Raw genomic sequence first — 7,500 nt, 5'->3', positions numbered from 1 at the left:
TACTGAAAAGCAATTGAAATATACAAAAATTAATATAATGGTATATTGTATAATATAAAAACTAAGTTTGGTTAAACGGCGGGCATAAAAATGATTTTATTTACGTAGCCAAATGCATCGTCATCTTATTAGTGACGCGCAAAAAGGAATTCAGGAGATTCCTACTGTCCCTATTTGCGAAGAGCCGAAACCACATATAAAGAGCCAAAAGGCCGAAAAAACGTATATTTGCATATAAAAAAAACTAAATTTGGTTAAACGGCGGGCATAAAAATGATTTTATTTACGTAGCCAAATGCATCGTCATCTTATTAGTGACGCGCAAAAAGGAATTCAGGAGATTCCTACTGTCCCTATTTGCGAAGAGCCGAAACCACATATAAAGAGCCAAAACGCCGAAAAAACGTATATTTGCATATAAAAAAAACTAAATTTGGTTAAACGGCGGGCATAAAAATGATTTTATTTACGTAGCCAAATGCATCGTCATCTTATTAGTGACGCGCAAAAAGGAATTCAGGAGATTCCTACTGTCCCTATTTGCGAAGAGCCGAAACCACATATAAAGAGCCAAAAGGCCGAAAAAACGTATATTTGCATATAAAAAAAACTAAATTTGGTTAAACGGCGGGCATAAAAATGATTTTATTTACGTAGCCAAATGCATCGTCATCTTATTAGTGACGCGCAAAAAGGAATTCAGGAGATTCCTACTGTCCCTATTTGCGAAGAGCCGAAACCACATATAAAGAGCCAAAACGCCGAAACCACGTATATTTGCATATAAAAAAAACTAAGTTTGGTTAAACGGCGGGCATAAAAATGATTTTATTTACGTAGCCAAATGCATCGTCATCTTATTAGTGACGCGCAAAAAGGAATTCAGGAGATTCCTACTGTCCCTATTTGCGAAGAGCCGAAACCCCATATAAAGAGCCAAAACGCCGAAACCACGTTCATACAAGTAAAAAAATTTCATATAAATACTAAATAATTTTCATATAGATACTAAGTTTATGAATTCATACAAGTAAATAATTTTCATATAAATACTAAATAATTTTCATATAGATACTAAGTTAATGAATTCATACAAGTTAAAAATTTTCATATAAATACTAAATAATTTTCATATAGATACTAAGTTAATGAATTCATACAAGTTAAAAATTTTCATATAAATACTAAATAATTTTCATATAGATACTAAGTTTATGAATTCATACAAGTAAAAAATTTTCATATAAATACTAAATAATTTTCATATAGATACTAAGTTTATGAATTCATACAAGTAAATAATTTTCATATAAATACTAAATAATTTTCATATAGATACTTAATAAATTTCATATAAATACTAATTAATTTTCATATAGATACTAAGTTAATGAATTCATACAAGTTAAAAATTTTCATATAAATACTAAATAATTTTCATATAGATACTAAGTTTATGAATTCATACAAGTAAAAAATTTTCATATAAATACTAAATAATTTTCATATAGATACTAAGTTAATGAATTCATACAAGTTAAAAATTTTCATATAAATACTAAATAATTTTCATATAGATACTAAGTTTATGAATTCATACAAGTAAAAAATGTTCATATAAATACTAAATAATTTTCATATAGATACTAAGTTTATGAATTCATACAAGTAAAAAATTTTCATATAAATACTAAATAATTTTCATATAGATACTAAGTTTATGAATTCATACAAGTTAAAAATTTTCATATAAATACTAAATAATTTTCATATAGATACTAAGTTTATGAATTCATACAAGTAAAAAATTTTCATATAAATACTAAATAATTTTCATATAGATACTAAGTTTATGAATTCATACAAGTAAATAATTTTCATATAAATACTAAATAATTTTCATATAGATACTAAGTTAATGAATTCATACAAGTTAAAAATTTTCATATAAATACTAAATAATTTTCATATAGATACTAAGTTAATGAATTCATACAAGTTAAAAATTTTCATATAAATACTAAATAATTTTCATATAGATACTAAGTTAATGAATTCATACAAGTTAAAAATTTTCATATAAATACTAAATAATTTTCATATAGATACTAAGTTTATGAATTCATACAAGTAAATAATTTTCATATAAATACTAAATAATTTTCATATAGATACTAAGTTAATGAATTCATACAAGTTAAAAATTTTCATATAAATACTAAATAATTTTCATATAGATACTAAGTTAATGAATTCATACAAGTTAAAAATTTTCATATAAATACTAAATAATTTTCATATAGATACTAAGTTTATGAATTCATACAAGTAAAAAATTTTCATATAAATACTAAATAATTTTCATATAGATACTAAGTTTATGAATTCATACAAGTAAATAATTTTCATATAAATACTAAATAATTTTCATATAGATACTTAATAAATTTCATATAAATACTAATTAATTTTCATATAGATACTAATTTTCATATAAGTACTAAGTGTATGAATTCATACAACTAAATAATTTTCATATAAGTACAAAAAATTTAAAAAAAAAAATAAATGTTAAGCTATTTTTGATGTTGTAATATTTCTTATAAGCATAATGCTCATAGAAAATGATATAAATTACTTGTATATATATGAATTTAAAACTTTTATATGGTTAAAAAGATTTTCTCCATACGATTTCCGGTTGGTGAGGTGTACGTGGCAGAAAACATATATGTTGTATGAAACTTCAACATTAGTACTTGTATGAAAATTTTAATACTTGTATGAAATTGCATACTTAGTACTTATATGAAAATTATTTTCATATATTTATAAAAGTATTTAAGTGTAATATATAAATGAGAGCAAAAAAATTTATTCCTGGTTTGCTACAGTTGGTTTAAATAGAAATAATTTTGTTAATAATGAAATGTTATTAATTGAGATTATTCTTCTATACCTAACATAATGTAGTCGTTTTTTTTTTAATTTAACTTTTTTTGGGGTTTGTTCTTCTATTCACATAAAATATATGTGGGTAAAGAATAAAATTCAATAAAGTTAAATATTTATATTATTACGCTCGAATACTTTCATATCATATATGAAATAAAATGAAAAATAATTGAATTGAAATTATTAATTTCAAATCAAAAGAAAAACGTATATACTCTTAAAAAAAGATATATACACTATATGCATTGAAATAAAGTAAAATGTATAAAAAATGATATTATTTGAAAGTTTAACAAATACAAGAAGAAACATCGTCCTTACATTAATAATTATATTATATATGTATAGAGAACGAAAATTCTTTCTCACGATAAGATACACAGTCTCAAAGTCCGAATAAGACCGCAATAAATAATACAATAATATGAAATTTAAATGACATGAAGTAAATTATTTAATCCGACCATAGTAGAAGAAATTTCATAATTATTTATTGTCGCGATTTCGTTCTCCTTTGCATTGTGTATATGTCGTGTACTTAATTTTCAAATATTGAAAATATCATTATAAAAATTTATATAGTATAAAAAATATTATATAAATGAATAAAAAATATTATTCTGGTTGATCCTGCCAGTAGTTATATGCTTGTCTCAAAGATTAAGCCATGCATGTCTAAGTACAAACAAATTAAAAGTGAAACCGCAAAAGGCTCATTATATCAGTTATGGTTCCATAGATCGTTAACAGTTACTTGGATAACTGTGGTAATTCTAGAGCTAATACATGCAAAATAAACACGGACCTTTTGGAACGTGTGCTTTTATTAGGCTAAAACCAAGCGATCGTAAGATCGTTATATTGGTTGAACTCTAGATAACTTGCAGATCGTATGGTCTCGTACCGACGACAGATCTTTCAAATGTCTGCCCTATCAACTTTTGATGGTAGTATCTAGGACTACCATGGTTGCAACGGGTAACGGGGAATCAGGGTTCGATTCCGGAGAGGGAGCCTGAGAAACGGCTACCACATCTAAGGAAGGCAGCAGGCGCGTAAATTACCCACTCCCAGTTCGGGGAGGTAGTGACGAAAAATAACAATACAGGACTCATATCCGAGGCCCTGTAATTGGAATGAGTACACTTTAAATCCTTTAACAAGGACCTATTGGAGGGCAAGTCTGGTGCCAGCAGCCGCGGTAATTCCAGCTCCAATAGCGTATATTAAAGTTGTTGCGGTTAAAACGTTCGTAGTTGAATTTGTGCTTCATACGGGTAGTACAGCTATAATTGTGGTATGTACATTACCTTATGTATGCAAGCGTATTACCGGTGGAGTTCTTATATGTAATTAATACAATGTATTTTTTATATATTCCTCCTATTTAAACCTGCTTCAGTGCTCTTCATCGAGTGTTGTTGTGGGCCGGTACAATTACTTTGAACAAATTAGAGTGCTTAAAGCAGGCTCCAAATGCCTGAATATTTTGTGCATGGAATAATGAAATAAGACCTCTGTTCTACTTTCATTGGTTTTTAGATCAAGAGGTAATGATTAATAGAAGCAGTTTGGGGGCATTAGTATTACGACGCGAGAGGTGAAATTCTTGGACCGTCGTAAGACTAACTTAAGCGAAAGCATTTGCCAAAGATGTTTTCATTAATCAAGAACGAAAGTTAGAGGTTCGAAGGCGATCAGATACCGCCCTAGTTCTAACCATAAACGATGCCAGCTAGCAATTGGGTGTAGCTACTACTATGGCTCTCTCAGTCGCTTCCCGGGAAACCAAAGCTTTTGGGCTCCGGGGGAAGTATGGTTGCAAAGCTGAAACTTAAAGGAATTGACGGAAGGGCACCACCAGGAGTGGAGCCTGCGGCTTAATTTGACTCAACACGGGAAAACTTACCAGGTCCGAACATAAGCGTGTAAGACAGATTGATAGCTCTTTCTCGAATCTATGGGTGGTGGTGCATGGCCGTTCTTAGTTCGTGGAGTGATTTGTCTGGTTAATTCCGATAACGAACGAGACTCAAATATATTAAATAGATGCTTTCAGGATTATGGTGTTGAAGCTTATATAGCCTTCATTCATGAGTTCATCTTGAATGTGCAAGTGTTTGAATGTGTTTATATAAGTGGAGCCGTACCTGTTGGTTTGTCCCATTATAAGGACACTAGCTTCTTAAATGGACAAATTGCGTCTAGCAGTAACGAGATTGAGCAATAACAGGTCTGTGATGCCCTTAGATGTCCTGGGCTGCACGCGCGCTACAATGAAAGTATCAACGTGTATTTCCTAGACCGAGAGGTCCGGGTAAACCGCTGAACCACTTTCATGCTTGGGATTGTGAACTGAAACTGTTCACATGAACTTGGAATTCCCAGTAAGTGTGAGTCATTAACTCGCATTGATTACGTCCCTGCCCTTTGTACACACCGCCCGTCGCTACTACCGATTGAATTATTTAGTGAGGTCTCCGGACGTGATCACTGTGACGCCTTGTGTTTCACGGTTGTTTCGCAAAAGTTGACCGAACTTGATTATTTAGAGGAAGTAAAAGTCGTAACAAGGTTTCCGTAGGTGAACCTGCGGAAGGATCATTATTGTGTTCCTATCCGTAAATATTATAAAAAAACAAACAAACAAACAAACAAACAAACAAACAAAAAAAGAATAAAAAAGAAAAATTATTTTCTTTTTTTTCTTTTCATTCATTTATTTGAATGTTTTTCTTTTTTTTCTTTTTTTTTTTACTCCTTGTATTGTAGTATAATGAAAATTATATCGCATACATTGTATTTGAACGCAACAAACCTTTAAACATATATAGTTGTACTTATTATTTATAAAAATAATATAAATGATAAGTTAATTTGTTCTCATTAACGTGTAATTCCTTAAAAATATATAGAAATTAAATAAAATGTAATAAAAAAGGAATTACTGTTTTTGTTGGACTAAGACATGCGCAACTTGTAAATGTTTGGGTTGAAAATTACAATTTATTGAAAGATGTTTTAAAATAATTTATATATTATATACGAAAACGAAATGTTATTCTTTCAATAAATTAAAAACTCTTGACGTTAAATTAAAATAAACAAAAAATTATCACTCTAAGCGGTGGATCACTCGGCTCATGGGTCGATGAAGAACGCAGCTAACTGTGCGTCATCGTGTGAACTGCAGGACACATGAACATCGACATTTTGAACGCATATTGCAGTCCATGCTGTTATGTACTTTAATTAATTTTAAAGTGCTGCTTGGACTACATATGGTTGAGGGTTGTAAGACTATGCTAAATTAGTTGCTTATTCTTTTAGTCAATTAAAAGAATTTAAGCACATGGTATATTACTGGATTGTATTTTTCAATCCATAATATTAATAGCATAAAAAGAAATATAGAAAATATATTCTTGAACACCTCATATTTGAACGAAATTTTATAATAAATAAGAATCTTAGTATTCCCAAAAACAATAAAATTTCAATATTATTATTTCAAATAATATATACATTTAGAGGAACGTCTAGCATAAAATATTATTTTATTCTAGGATTGCCTTAAATGTAAAAAACCAAGAAAATAATATTGTTGTTATAATGAAGTAAGTAGTACGGGATGAAAAGATTGAATATTTATTATTAAGAAAATTATATTGGTGTTAAGAAATAATTATGTATGTTTCTTTAAAATAGCAAAAAGCTAAAATATAAAATAAATATAAATATTTTTATACAACCTCAACTCATATGGGACTACCCCCTGAATTTAAGCATATTAATGAGGGGAGGAAAAGAAACTAACAAGGATTTTCTTAGTAGCGGCGAGCGAAAAGAAAATAGTTCAGCACTAAGTCACTTTGTCTATATGGCAAATGTGAGATGCAGTGTATGGAATATCTTAATATCTAGTATGAGAAATTAACGATTTAAGTCCTTCTTAAATGAGGCCATTTACCCATAGAGGGTGCCAGGCCCGTATAACGTTAATGATTACTAGAAAGATATTTCCAAAGAGTCGTGTTGCTTGATAGTGCAGCACTAAGTGGGTGGTAAACTCCATCTAAAACTAAATATAACCATGAGACCGATAGTAAACAAGTACCGTGAGGGAAAGTTGAAAAGAACTCTGAATAGAGAGTTAAATAGTACGTGAAACTGCTTAGAGGTTAAGCCCGATGAACCTGAATATCCATTATGAAAAATTCATCATTATAACTGTGATATTTATAATATTATAGTAATAGTGTGCATTTTTTTCATATAAGGACATTGTAATCTATTAACATAATAAAATATTTATCAAAAGATCATTGGTGTTAAGTTTATTCAAATTAATTTGCTTTTAGCTTATTAACATAGAATAAATACTGATGATTTGATAAAGTGTTGATAGATTTTACATATATAATGCTTAAATTCTTTTGAATTTTACAATAATATTATTATCATTGATTTTAATATTAATTGTATGCATTTATATGATTAACAATGCGAAAGATTCAGGATACCTTCGGGACCCGTCTTGAAACA

At 28.9% G+C, this 7,500-nt stretch overlaps 3 non-coding genes across 3 annotated transcripts in view; all 3 read left to right on the top strand.

The window, feature by feature from the left end:
- The first annotated feature begins 3,572 nt into the window (after positions 1 to 3,572).
- LOC128923834 (small subunit ribosomal RNA) lies at positions 3,573 to 5,562 on the top strand. Its single transcript, XR_008472558.1, has one exon. It is a non-coding gene; the product is annotated as a small subunit ribosomal RNA (ribosomal RNA).
- A 509-nt stretch (positions 5,563 to 6,071) lies between these two features.
- Positions 6,072 to 6,250, top strand: LOC128923845 (5.8S ribosomal RNA). Its single transcript, XR_008472568.1, has one exon. It is a non-coding gene; the product is annotated as a 5.8S ribosomal RNA (ribosomal RNA).
- A 453-nt stretch (positions 6,251 to 6,703) lies between these two features.
- The window catches only part of LOC128923840 (large subunit ribosomal RNA), a 3,984-nt gene continuing 3,187 nt past the window's right edge, over positions 6,704 to 7,500 (top strand). Inside the window, exon 1 of the ribosomal RNA XR_008472564.1 lies at positions 6,704 to 7,500. This exon is cut by the window's right edge and continues 3,187 nt beyond it. This is a non-coding gene — a ribosomal RNA (large subunit ribosomal RNA).

The sequence above is a fragment of the Zeugodacus cucurbitae genome, unplaced genomic scaffold (assembly GCF_028554725.1).
Source record: "Zeugodacus cucurbitae isolate PBARC_wt_2022May unplaced genomic scaffold, idZeuCucr1.2 ctg00000065.1, whole genome shotgun sequence".
Taxonomy (NCBI): Eukaryota; Metazoa; Arthropoda; class Insecta; order Diptera; family Tephritidae; genus Zeugodacus; species Zeugodacus cucurbitae.
This window is presented reverse-complemented; position numbering and strand designations above follow the sequence as displayed.